At 40.3% G+C, this 14,027-nt stretch overlaps 1 long non-coding RNA gene across 1 annotated transcript; it reads left to right on the top strand.

The window, feature by feature from the left end:
• The first annotated feature begins 1,279 nt into the window (after window positions 1–1,279).
• LOC109282180 (uncharacterized) lies at window positions 1,280–13,361 on the top strand. The gene is made up of 3 exons (XR_002089106.2): window positions 1,280–1,575; window positions 8,597–8,734; window positions 10,221–13,361. It is a non-coding gene; the product is annotated as an uncharacterized LOC109282180 (long non-coding RNA).
• The last annotated feature ends 666 nt before the right edge of the window (window positions 13,362–14,027 follow it).

Below are 14,027 nucleotides of genomic sequence, written 5' to 3'. Positions count from 1 at the left end.
CAAGTAATTTCAGAAGCAAAAATCATTCTTTCAGTGTCATACTCCAAACAGTAGGACACATTGCTGTTCAGATTATATCTTGAAGGGATGAGAAGAACCACACAACAGATGCTAGGTTAAAAAAATCTTGTTATTGGAAGTTAAGCTTTTTATCTAGGGAAAGAAATGGAAGTGTCAGAGAGTTTGGGTCTGATCTCTGAAAGGGATAGCCAGTGATCCCACCTTAGGCAAGGAAAGAGGTATTGTTACCAAGTTTTTAAAGGATCAAACATACCTGAATGTGGCTAAAACTCCACCAAGTCACCAAGCTGTCACAATTTTAAAAAATGAAATTAAAATAATTTTACATATTGAGAAACTCATGATTTCAAGCAAGATCCAACAAGCCCTCAGTTCCTGATATATAAGTTCTATGTATTTTATTATTAAAGAGACATTCTCATCTCTACTTGAGATGATTACATAACTTTTCTCATATATATTCATTGGCCATGATAAAAATATAAACCTAAGACCATAGACAAAATAAAATATTCAGTATTGCCAAATCCAAGCATTAAGAAATCATGAGACAGACCCCAAAAATCGTAGGGTTTGCTTTTGAGAAGTGTTGGGGGAGAGTTTGGCCTCCTAGTTTTATGTCCTTTAATATACATGCTGTTGTCCATCTTCTTAAACTTTCTCCACATTGGAATGCATGTTTTTCTTAATTGTTGGGTTCAGCCTTCCCTTGTCATTAGGGTTCACAGCTGTGGGATACTTCTGGATCCTCTGCTGCACCTGGATCTTCAGGTGGTGCCCATGAGTAGGTGCACTTTTCACCAACTTCGTCTGGTGAGAAGGCTGCAGCACTTTTTCAGGGTCTTGTCTGGCTGCTCTCATCCGTGCCTCCATAACCGTAAGGCAAGACTACTGCAATGCACTCTGTGTGGTGCTGCCCTTGAGAAGTGTCTGCAGCTGGTGCAGAACACGGCGGCCTGTTCTCTGATGGAGGTGGGTTGTCAGGAGCACATAACTCCAGTGCTCCAGAGTGTGTACTGGCTTTGGGCATAGTTCAAGATGCTGGTTTTGACCTAAGGCCCTAAGCAGTCTGGGCCCTATGCACATAAGGGACTGCCTTCTTGTTGCAATCCCTAAGGTCAGCTGAGAGCAACCTCCTTACACGTACCATCAGTATGCCTAGTATAAGTGAAATCACAAAACAAAAGACAAAGTTTATAAGAGCCAGGATCTGATGATGACATATTTTTAATTTCATACTGTGTTTGGTGTGGGCTTCCTTTGCTTTTTGTTTTTTTAATACTTGTACCATATTATATGCATCTGCCTCAGTTCATTACATCTGTTTCTTTTGGCTTTCAGCCTTACTGAACTTGTTTTTCCTGCTGTGTTTCTGTAAACAACTCTCAGCAGCAAAGTCCAGCCTACAGCTGGATCAATCTGTTCCTTCAAAAGTAAGCCACCCGTCTATATCTGGAACGGCTAAGTATTTGTCTGGAAACGTGCTGCAAGTGCTAGAAGCCAGGATGTAAGGAGGTGTAGTTTTGTTTCTGACAGATTTGTTGTGCAGCCTGGGTGAGTTACCTTTTTCCCTTTCCTTGGTCCCTCCCCATGTCAAATGGGGATAACTACACTTAGAGTCATCTACTGGGCAAAGCTGGGAGGAGGATAAATTAGTCTGTGCATTAAAGTGTTCCTGGATGGATAAGTTTATTAAGAGCTTTGATTGTACACAGATTGTCCAGGAGATTCAGCCTCTGGGGAGTGGGGGAAAGATGCAACCTGTGTAAACCAAGTGCTTGCTTAAAGAAAAATGATAGTATCTGAGCTTTAGAGATTGAGCTCCACACCCCCTGCCCTCCCCCACCCTGTTTCCTGCTAGAATTACTAAGAAGTTGCGAGAAACCCAGTCTTGCAAGCTATTGGGATGATTGCTATAAACAGCTGCTCTAAATTATCTTGGCAACTAGAGGGATATGTCAGTACTGAGATGACTCAGAGGGAATAGAAACCAGTTCATGTAGACATGACTCAGCTTCTGTTAAATAAGCTTTCCTTTAAACATGTCTTGTCAAATCATTACACAGCACATTTAACAGTATTTTGCACTTCTTTTCTTGCTTGTCCGTTCTTATTTCCTGTTTTCACTGCACTCAACATATCAATATACTGGGGCAAAAATTGGTAACAATACCATATAAATGTAAAGCTTAAAGGCCAAATTGGAGTTTTCCCTGAGTAAGATTGCAGTATCTAGGCTTAGGTTTGAACTACTACTGCTGCTTATATTTTGATTACACTTAACTACATTCTAAAATTACAGGCTGTTCCCAAGAAAACTCACTTTTGTACAAATAATGCTTGCATTTCCCTGTAAGTTATCTCTATGATTTTAGGAAAAGCCTTCATTGCAGCATACATCAAATAATAAAGAAGGAGCAACCAACAAGGAACATCATAACTATGACTTCTTTAAATCTTTCATTTGGTTTAACAGTAAACCTCTTCCACTCAGCATGCTGTGCTCCATTATGCATGCAGCCTAATCCACCTTCCTGTCTCTTCATTCAAATCACTTTCTAAACCCATATGTTCCATGAAGCCAAAAGGTGTACATCACTCGCTCTGTTTTTTCAATGTACCAGTAAGTGCCTGTAGACTCTAAATCCTTTGTAAGATGCCTTTGTCTTTGTACATTTATGATACACAGTTCATTATTGAATCTGTAGAAAAATGCAGTGTTTTAATTCTGCTTTTCAAATGCATGGCTCAAAATTATGAGAAGAAAGCAGCAACGAATTTTGTTAATTGATTCAGTCTGCTTTGAGATTAAGGTAGGAAGCTTATCAAATATGGTACATGTTCTACTGCAGTCAAGCTTATCATAAAAATAAAAGCACATTTGAATCTAACAGTATTACCTCTAAACTTACATTTCCCATGTTCAAGACATTCCAGAGTGCTGTACATGCTACAGAATATACAGAATTTGAAACTCATTTCAGATGCCCAGAATATGTGAGCAACCCCCCAGTAAGAGGCTGGTATATAGGCTAAGTTTTAAATAGAAAAAAAGTCAGTCTAAGCTACACATAAAAAAAATACTGTGTGAAAAAGTTAAAATTAAGCACTAGGAAATTGTGCATGTAGTTTACTCAGTCTGGACATGCAATTACATTTGAAAGAAAAATTTCAGTGCATGTTTTAAAATGTATATCTGTCTGTGGAATGGTGAAGGGGAAAAAAAGGTTTGGCAGCCTTTTGGCAATCAGGGATGGATTTTTTTTCCTTAAGCAATTTTTAAAAATATGAAAAGTAAATTGACTCCTTTTTAGTTTGAAAAATGCCATGCTTTCATGAAATATTAAAAAGAAATTTCCCTCTTTCTTCATATTAAATTACTCTGACGTAGTTTTCCAGTGTAGAACTGCTGAAATGTGCTGCTGATTATAGCAATTGTCCAGTCTTCCTTTACTTCAGAGGAAGCACATGAATTGAAAAACCATAATGAAAGGAATCATTTGGGTAGTTCTTGGCAAAGGATGTCTCCACTTCTCCTTGCAGGAAGTACTGCTTGTGTTTTATGATTTGCTCACATGAAACCTCTTTCAGATCCAAAACTATCTGAGGTTTCACTTAACACTTTATATTCATACTGTAGGATGTGGTGGATGGAAACTATGTGGAATATATTCCTATTTTAAGTTGATAAGTCAACACAGGTTTGAAAATCTAAAGGGTTTACTGAGATGATAATGGAAAAAGTACTTGAAGGTGGTAAGCTAGCCTCCAAAAACTTAATATGTTATTTTAAAGAGTGTAAAATGAGATCACTAAAACAGTTTTCAAACATTAAGTCCCCTTGAACCAGTACTACTAGTTAAAAAGCACTAGAACTTTTATGGTGAAGAGTGCATTCTGGATCAGGAAGCATCAAATGCTACTAGATGCTGAATTACCCAGAATGAAAAAGCACTCCAGGCCCAGATTCTGGCAGATCAGTATGACCTAGTGTGCCAGCAGAATTTGTATTTGATAATAATCTTGACCTTTTTAGAACTGGCCACAGGAGGTTTTCATTGGTCTGTGCTGCAAAGGTACAACACTTGGACCATACTGGGACTTAGATGCATGTCTGTGCTTTCTCTGTTCCCTAGTATCTTGTTCTGATTCCAGAGTAATTTACTCATTTGTTCCTATACTGAACTTTCTCAAAGTTAGGAATAGGGTTTCTCTGAAGACATTTGTGTTGAAAAAACACAGTTGCAAATCCAAATTTTGAATGTTACAGCGTATTGTTCTGGATACGGACAAACATACACTTGTAGCGGCCTCAAAAGGGGACGGGGAGTTGCTGGTTGGGATAGCACAGGGGCTGCTATGCTGTCACTGTTAAAGGTGTGTGAACCAGTAGGGATACAAGGAGCAATTTCACTACACAACTTTAACCCTGCTCCATCCAGTGTCAAAGTTGGGGTGCTTTAGTTCACTTGTATAATTTATATGCCAGCTCATATACACATAAGGGTTACTATATAACAGCTGTTGTACCCTCCAGAGCAGCAGCTGCCCCCGCCCCTTCTCTTTTGAAGCTGCTACAAGTGTTCCTTTGTCCTTAGCCTCAGGCTGTATTTGCTTAGTGTTTGTGCTTCTCACATATGGGTAAAATGTATCTATGGATTCGTAATAGGATGGCAGCATGTAATTTATTATAAACACAATAATATTGCCTTAAGCTTTAAGAAGCTTGCACAGATTTCTGGCCATAAGGTAGTGCCCCCTTTTAACATCAAATAATTAGGATGCTTTTAACATACACAATGTAAACAGCACAATGTAAACATGTGGTGTACAGTACACTTTCTTTTACTTGCCCATATAGCAGCTTCCTTTGGAGAAGCCTATTGCTACACAGCAGCAAATAGCTTGCTGGCCCTACAGAAGCAGTTTTGGTGGAATTTGGGCTTTCTAGTATGGCAAACACAATGGGCTTTCCAGTGTGGGCTTTCCGGTATGGCAAGCACAGTGAGCTTCCTCTTTCCACTATGGCTTAGTGTTATTCACAACATTCCTCTCCTTAAAAACTTGCTCCACCAGACATGGCTGTTCTTAGCACTATCCTACCAAAGCAATGTGCTATTCCATGTGTGAGTTGGTAGTTGCTTGGTGGTAGCTGCTTTAGTGGCAGATGAAAAATGGACTAATATCTACAAGGATGCAGTGTGAGCACTTCAAAATGCAGTCCAAACTGCCTGTCAGTTTAACCATCAGTTTGGGGAGATGTCTGAAGCAGAATCTTTAATGTCTTTCATTTTTAATACATGTGCTTGTGACCTACTTTGTTATGGAAAACGAAGTGATTAGCAACTACAGTTGAAATTAAATTGCAGCAATTATTTTGAGTTTTGTACTATACAGCCAAGCAATATAATATTATACAATTGCAACATTCTGTAGTCTAGCGTGCAATATTCTGAGGCTTGTGCCATGAAGAGGGACAATACAATATATGGGATTTGGTTATTCACCTAGATTTTGAGCTAGCCAGCCAAGGGTGCAGGTCACTCATAACAAATAGCATGTCTCTTATTTACCTGTTATGCTTCATCTTGCACAATGCTACACTTCACTCTGTTTTAGATAAGGGTTTAAATCCCATTGCTTTCATTGATATCTAAAGTTATAGAACAATTAAAACTATACCATATCTTATCATCCTAGAAGGGCAACATTTTGGAAGACAATGCTGTTAACGATCACATAATTGACCATGCATTTAGATAGAGAGGGAATGACTTTGTCTCCCTGGTCATCCTTTTAAAAATGATTTTGAAACTTCAGTTTGTTGAACTGAAGGAAATATCAGTTATTTTTTTCAGTTAATAATAGAGTTAGGTAACATTAGCAGAAAATAATCTAACACAGATGAAAGCACTATATTTATGCTTCATTTTACTCTGCTTATTAGTTTATGGATACAGAGACAATAGTGGAATGCCATAACTGCCAGATTTTGCAACTGGAATTTAAAATCCAAAATATCTAGGCAACTTGCCAGTGACCACTTAGCTGTTGATATTGAAGAACACGTGCTGTTTCTACCAGATCGGGATTCATTTTTTTTATCACACTTTTTCCCCCCAGATCTGTCTTTTATTGAAATGTTACATGACCTGATATTCATACTGACTTTATGGTTAACCTTTCCTTTTACAGCTGTCTTCTGATAGAAATACAAAAGAGTTGACAAGCTAAAAATCTTTTCCCATGATTAATAGGATAGCATAGGGGCAGGCAATTGTTTCAGGCGGGGGGTCACTTACTGAGTTTTGGCAAGCTGTTGAGGGCCACATGGATAGCCCTGCCTCCTGACAGGTGCCCTGCCTCCTGGTCACCATCTTGGGACCAGAAGTCCTGCCCCCACCCCCTGATCTTTGCCACCAGAAGTCCCTCCCCTTGCCCTCAGGAGTAGTTTCTGGCAAGGGGTTTTGCCAGAAAAATACCAAATTATATTCTACAGTCAAACATTTACAACATTCATTAATTTGATTAAAAAATATTTTTGTCTTGATTTACATGCATTTGTGTAGTGTACATAAAGGTGATTGCACAATAACTTAAAATGAAGTCTTACTCTTGTATACTGGGGGGCATGGAGGGTGAGTATAGGTTGGTTGGGGGCTGTGGGTGTATGGGGGAGGGTGTGTGTGTGTGGTGGGGGTGAGGGGGATGGGGTGAGGAAGCATGTGGGGATGTGTGGATATGTGGAGTGTGGGTGGGTATGGGGTTTGTCGGGGGAGGGGGTGGCTGGGATGTGTGAGGGGATGTCGGGGTCTGCGTGTCTGGCAGGGTGTGCTTGTGGGACTCACCCTATGAATACTCTCTCTCTCCCCCTCCCTCATTGTGCATGCGCACATGCATGCACGCGCACACACACACACCCCGATCCCTCCTGCTCCTGGCCCTGGGGTACTGGTGCAGTCCCATGCTCCTGCAACCCGGCAATGCAGCCTGGGGCCATGTGATGCTGGAGCACGTATACAGGGAAGCAGTGAAAGCTGGGGCAGGCAGAGGCTTCTGAGAGAGGGGGCTGGGGGTAAGGAATGGCCAAGCTGGCTTTGTTGCTGGCTTCTGCCAGCTCCCCCTGGCTCCTACTGCCCCTGGCTCCTGTGATCTTTGACAAGCAGCTAGGAGCAGATGATATCAATTTTCTGAATTTTGTAGGGGCCCAGTGGGCCAGATCTGGCCCATGGGGTGTATTTAGCCCACCTGGGATAGCAGGTCATTAATCAGATGTAGAAGCAGCAATCAGCTGCTTAAGCATGTAAATGAAGCCCAATTTAAAAAATCTAATGTAGCTCTGATAGCATCCTAAGTGGGACTTTCAAAATACATCTCCCTTTTAACAATGTATTTAAATATATTGCCAAGAAATAAATAAGTCTAGTTATATATTTAGGCTTGGCGTAATTTTATTTTAATTTTTAAAAAATAATGTTGACAGATAATATAAATGTTTTATTTTTAAGTATTTAGTTTATTGATTTTAATTTTTAGGATTGTGCAATTTAACTGCCTGCTGTGACAAACCTAACTACTGTAGGATTGCCACCAGCTGAGCAGCAGAGCTTCCATTAGTTCTGGTTACACTCACCTGTAGCTCCTTTGTTCACTTTGTCACTCCCTCTTTATTCCCAATCCCCTGGGGTTTCTGGGAGTTGCAGTCCAAACTACAGTCAGCACTGTTCTGTAGGGCTGCACCTTCTGTCATCAGACACTCTATCAGCCACTATTTTTCTTGCATCCTTTTCTATTAATTTCAATATTTTTTCATCAGTCTGTGAGTATGAGGTAAAATTGACATTTATCAATGTTTGCTGAAAAAAAAAATCAAATTTTTCCAAGACTATATATAATCTAAGAATATAATATAGTACAACAATGTACACTCAGGAATTAAAGCTTTGTTATAATCCACATAAACAAGCAAAATGTAACAAAATGGGTGCATCTACACATGCAATTAATGCAAACTGATTAACTGTGGTACATATCGCACTGGAGTATAGCTCCCAGGTGCTGCATTTACAGATGCACCCAGGACTACAGCATATTGAACTGAGTCGGAGCAGCCCCAACTGGCAAGGGGCCCTTGTGGTCAGCCTGCCAACCCAGAGGTGCTCCTACCTGGCTCAGTGTGCTCCGGAAGGGCTAGCTGGCACACAAGCGTGCTGCAGTGCAGACCTAGCTAGGATGCAGCTTCTACAATGAAGCACCCTTGTGCCCCAGCCAGACCAGTCAGCATCTACACATGTGGTGCTGCACACTAAAGAATGCTGTTGCAGGATAGGACTTGTATTTACAAGTACTAACCTATGGCAGAGTTAATTAGTTTACTGCGGCCTAATAGGGCCACATGTGTAGACACAGTGACTTGACTGCGGCTCTAATTAGCTCTGCGGTAAACATCTCATGTAGACATGCCCAGCAAGTGTGGGGCTTATTTTGGCTTCTTGTCTATGACCAGTTGCTTATATACTGTATATTTGAATAATTGCAACTATTCTGTTTCCCTACTCTTGCTTTCCTTTTGTAGTGGGTAACGGCTAGAAATAACTAATGTCAGCTGTGAATACTGGAGGAAAGGTCAAGAATATGAAGGTAATGCAAGTGTGGACAGATTTGACCCTCCCTGGGAACACAGGGAGACACTCCCCCACACTACCCACACATGGTAAGCAAACTAGTGTCATCAATTCTTTTTACGTAAGTCATATGAGTGGGGAAATAAATGACTGCAGCAGCTACTAAGAGTCAACTAGTTTTCCATCTCAAGATACACTTTCTCTATTTTGATGTCAACAGGCCTGTGATCAAAGTATGTTCACAACGTTTCCTCATACTTTCAATATATATATTTTAAGGGATATATATATTATCTTGCTCTATAGAATGTGCACCACATCAAACCAGTTCATAGCAAAGCTTTGACAGTTTCCCTGTCATCAATAAGATCAAACCTGGAGCAGGTAAATTTGCTAGAACATGCATTTGCAAATATTAAGCCTTTTCTAGACACTGTATTGTCCTTGCAAACTGCTTAGCATTACTGAGTGACGCTGTGGCTAGACTGAAAGCAGACAGCTGACAGGGGTTACTCTAGAACAAGTATGATGCCAGTGAGGTAAACAGTTATTCAGTGTGCAGTATCATTTACTTATCTGTTAAAAGTGTTTTGCCTAGTTGAATCTTGCTGCATTTATTTTTCCTACCAAGTCATATACCTTTTGCTTTCCTTTTACCATTTGCCTTTTGCAATAACACTAGCAGCTTCCTGAGTAAGATTTCTTGGGAGTTAGGTGAGGGTTTCTGAACTTTCAAATGACTGCAGATCTCCCAAATATTTGCTCCTGGTGTCCATAACATTACACTAGAGCTGGTAAAAAATGTTTTGCTTCTGTTCTTGGGTAAAATTCTGAGCATTCTAGGATAATCCCATAAGTGTTTTTGAAAACCTTTATTGGAAACGTCCCCATATTTAGACAGATCTATGAGCTAGAGAAACAAAACGTCTTCTTATAAGGTTAAAAAAACAACATTATGTTCGAGTCCAGAATGTCCTTGTTTGAACTTGCAAGAACTATTTTGTGTAACTAGTAAACAGACTTCTGAATTACATAAAATGAAGCTGCCTCTGATCCAAAACCAGTATTTGTGTGTGTTTGAGGAAACTTCTGCATGTACTAGAGACCACATATGTGTTTTGTGACATAGTGGGAGAAATTTTCATGATTCCATATGTAGGTTTCTCCTAAAAAAAAAAAGGGGGGGGGGGGGGCTCTATAAACTGAGGATCACTAACTTATCGAATATATCTACCTCTTCTTATAGATGCCGGGGGTCCATGAATGTTAGCTGGGCTTCTCATAGCAACTACAGCAAAATTTGGGGTTAGGTATTGGCCTCCCCACAGGTAATAATGCCAACATCAATTATCTTTTTCCTTTCTTTATTTATAAGGAAAAGAGAAGGAAGAAATAATCCCCTTGGAATACTGGACTAGCTAGTTTAAGGCTTAGTGTAGTGAAACCTATTGACAATGAAAATGTCTGTTAAAATAGACCCGAAAGCTTGCTAAGAACATGTTTTCCAACTATTTAAGTTGGTCTAATAAAAGATATCAGATTCACCCAAAAAGCCTTGTCTGCTTATGTCCTTAGACCGACACGGCTACAACCTACACCCTGTAACATGGAAGATACTAAATTCTGCCACTTGAAATGGAAACTGTACAACATGAAAAAGAAGCTAACTCAAGAGACATATATTTTCTAAGCCTATGCAAGAAACACAACTTTGTTCCCAGAGGATTAAACATCCACAATCCTCTGATTACTGCACACAACTCCAAATATGCTTCACTGCTATGCAGGAAAACTTCAGAGAAAATTAGAAATCATCTTCTTCACCTAATCTACTCCAAAAGAGACCAGCTCAGAAAGGAAATCACCACCTGCTACAACAACTTAAAAGAGAAAAATCTAGATATCTTCCCTAATATTATACAATGGACACAAAGAGACTACAGAAATTTTTCTACAACAGTCATCCAACATAAAAAGCAGAAATGGAACAAATTACTCCAGGAGCACCTTTCCCAGCCACAAAACAACCATCAGAGGAGCAACACCAACACCTTACAACATTCCAATCTCAGATTTGATGAAATTGAAAGCAGCAACCAACCCTCAAATATCATCAATCTCTCCACACACGCTTACCAAAACTGAAAATTCTGTCCTTCCTAAAGGCCTAAATTTCTGTCCAGAAAAATACCCTAATAAAGTACGTCAATGTGGAGAACTAGAAGAATTTGTCTGACGCCTCTGCCTCAAGGAATATTTCCACAACCAAAATGAATCCACTTTCAACAACAACTCATCCTCTGACAACACTGAGGAAAAAATCAACCGCGCAAAACCCCCCAAAATTAGATTGGACACCTCACAGTGGATGAAATTCTAACCTTGACTGCTACAATGACTGCTTCAGGGAAAGAATGAACAATGAAATAATCAACAACACATGCCACCATAACAATTTCTCCCCACCAGGGAGAAAGGCCATAGAATCTCTAAGATCTAACCACCAAATAGTAACAAAGCCAGCAGATAAAGGAGGAGCCATAGTCATCCTTAACCATGAAGGCTTCATAAAGGAAGTCAGCAGACAACTCTCTGAAACCACCTACTACAAAGAACTACAAGAAGATCCTATTCTCCTTTTCACCTTGAAACTCAAAAATACTATCAAATCATTTCCATCAGAACGACAAGAAAAACTACAGACCTTGATCCCCCTACTACCTAATTCAGGGACTTTTTACATGCTCCCTAAAATCCACAAACAAGAACCCTGGCAGACTTATCATATCCAGCCATGAAACTCTAACTGAGGAAATATCAGGTTTCATTGAATCAATCCTAAAACTGCTTGTCACCCAAAGAACGAGTTTTGTCCAAGATACTACAGAAATTCTATGGAAACTTAAAAACATAGACCACCTTCCCAGCAACACCCTCCTAGCCACCATGTACCAACATCCCACACCAGGATGGCATCCAAGCCTGCCGTACATACCTATGAGAACAAGATGACAACTCAGAATACAGACCCAAAGATATTATTCACTTTATACGCTTCATCCTCACACACAACAATTTCACTTTTAATAACCAACACTTCCTCCAGACCATGGGCACAGCTATGGGCACCAGAATGGCCCCCCAGTATGCCAACCTTTTTATAAGCCACCTGGAAGAAGAATTCCTCAAGGACCGTACCATCAAACCCTTGCTATACTTAAGATATATTGATGACATATCATTTGAACTGAAAACCTGCAATCTCTGATTGAGTTTCAAGAATCATCATCCCTCCATCTGACTATCTCTTGAATAATCCAGCACCAACATCTCCTTTTTCGACATGATGATCAGTATCCAGAATGGTAAAATACAGACTACGTTATACAAGAAACTCACAGACCAACACACATATATGCACAGAACCAGCAATCACCCTGAACACACCAGGGAAGCTGTGATCTACAGTCAAGCCCTCAGATACCACTGAATTTGCACTGCGGAGAACACCCGGGATTGCCACCTCACTAGTCTTAAAAAAAAACTTTTACTATACAAGGACACTCCACCAGAGAAATAGATCACACGTTTGAAAGAGCAACCTGGATACCACGTGAAGAATTGCTGAAGTACAGAAGAAAGACCCCCATGAATTAAACACTGTTGGTTATAACATATCACCCCTCCCTCAAACCCATACAGAAAATCCTCAAACAATTGCAACTCATACTAGAAGGAGACCCTATTCTTAAAGAGATCTTTCCAGAACCACCCATGCTAGCCTTCAAACAAGCTCCAAACCTTGCTAACCTCATCATGAGGAGCAAAATTCCTATGGCCCAGAACACACCAAATGGATCCAGACCATGCCAGGACAAGAAATGCAAAACCTGCCAACACATCTCCACCACCCCCACAATTACTACACCCCACAACAGAACCATCAGCATTTCTGGATTCTACATCTGCACCTCCAGAAATGTAATATATTTCATGCAATGCACCAAATACCATGATGGAAAATATGTAGGAGAGACCAAACAACAACTGAGCACTAGAATGAATGCACACCAGAAATCTATTAAAGACAAGAATACCCAATTACCTGTGGGGGTACATTTCTCACAAGAAAACCACTCTCTCTCCAATCTCTTAGTTCTAATCCTCAAAGGGAATTTACAAAACACTTTTCACAGACAAGCCTATGAACTTCACTTCATCACCACCACCCCCACTTCCAGCTTGTCTCTTACTCACTGACTCCTTAATTTACATCTCCCTGACTACCTTTCTTGCATGCATGCCAGCCTCTGGCTTATTTACTATTCCATCCAGGAAGAGCACACACTAACTGCAGATGCTTCCTCAGCCTGACAGAAGGTTTTTAAACCTGAAAAGGCTTGCTAAGAATGTTTTTTCCAACTATTTAAGTTGGTCTAATAAAAGAGATCAGATTCACCCAAAGAACCTTGTCTGCATTAAAATGCATGGAATCAATTTGTGGCTTTCACTCTAGTCAACCTTGACTATTACAGTACTTGTTATAAGCAGCTTTCACTGCTTGTTATTTTTATTATTATATTTATGTAAACTTTTCAAGCAGATGTTGCAAACCAAAGGAGTAAACACAGGAGAGGGTGAAGGTGACACCGAAACATCACGTTGATAGACGAGTCATGTATAATGGTTACAGGTCATGGAAGAATTTATTTTGGAGGGGAAATTGGGGCTTAAGTGGGACAAGTTAAATTATAAGACTTAAGTATATAAAACAAATATTAAGAATTCCTACAAGCCCTCTACCTAAGTTATCAACACATGAAAATTTCTTGTAGGAAATTTATACAGCCTGTCCTTCTTTAGATGCCTCTAAATCACTTCACCTGTGATGCCTACAGGAAATTTTCAAGTGTTGATAACTTTGGTAGAGGGCTTGTAGGAATTCTTAATATCTAAATTGGTCCTGTGAGAGAATTTCAGACATAGAAGTTGCGTCCAGATGAGCGCACACGGTTTGTTGTGCTGCAGACACATCTGTAGTGCCACCAAATGCATGCACTGCACATGCAGCCATTTGCTGCACTGCTAATTTGCAGTGCAGCAGGGTTTTTGTGACACAGGGAGATCTTGGTGGGTTTTGGTTTTTTTGGGGGGTTTTTTTTTGACACCAGGAAATCCTGGTGTCAAAAAAACCCACAGAGGAAAAAAGTGGGGTGACAAACATGGCAGGAACCAGAGCCTGGCTTGCTGGAGCCATACTCTGGCTGCTGGCCAGGTTCCGTGTGCCCAGATCATCACCACTGATCAGATCCCACTGACCCTCAGAACCCCAGGTAAGGGTGCTGGGACCAGCCTAGATGGGCAGCCTCCTTTACCCCAGCT

Source organism: Alligator mississippiensis, chromosome 3 (assembly GCF_030867095.1).
Source record: "Alligator mississippiensis isolate rAllMis1 chromosome 3, rAllMis1, whole genome shotgun sequence".
Lineage (NCBI taxonomy): Eukaryota > Metazoa > Chordata > Crocodylia > Alligatoridae > Alligator > Alligator mississippiensis.
This window is presented reverse-complemented; position numbering and strand designations above follow the sequence as displayed.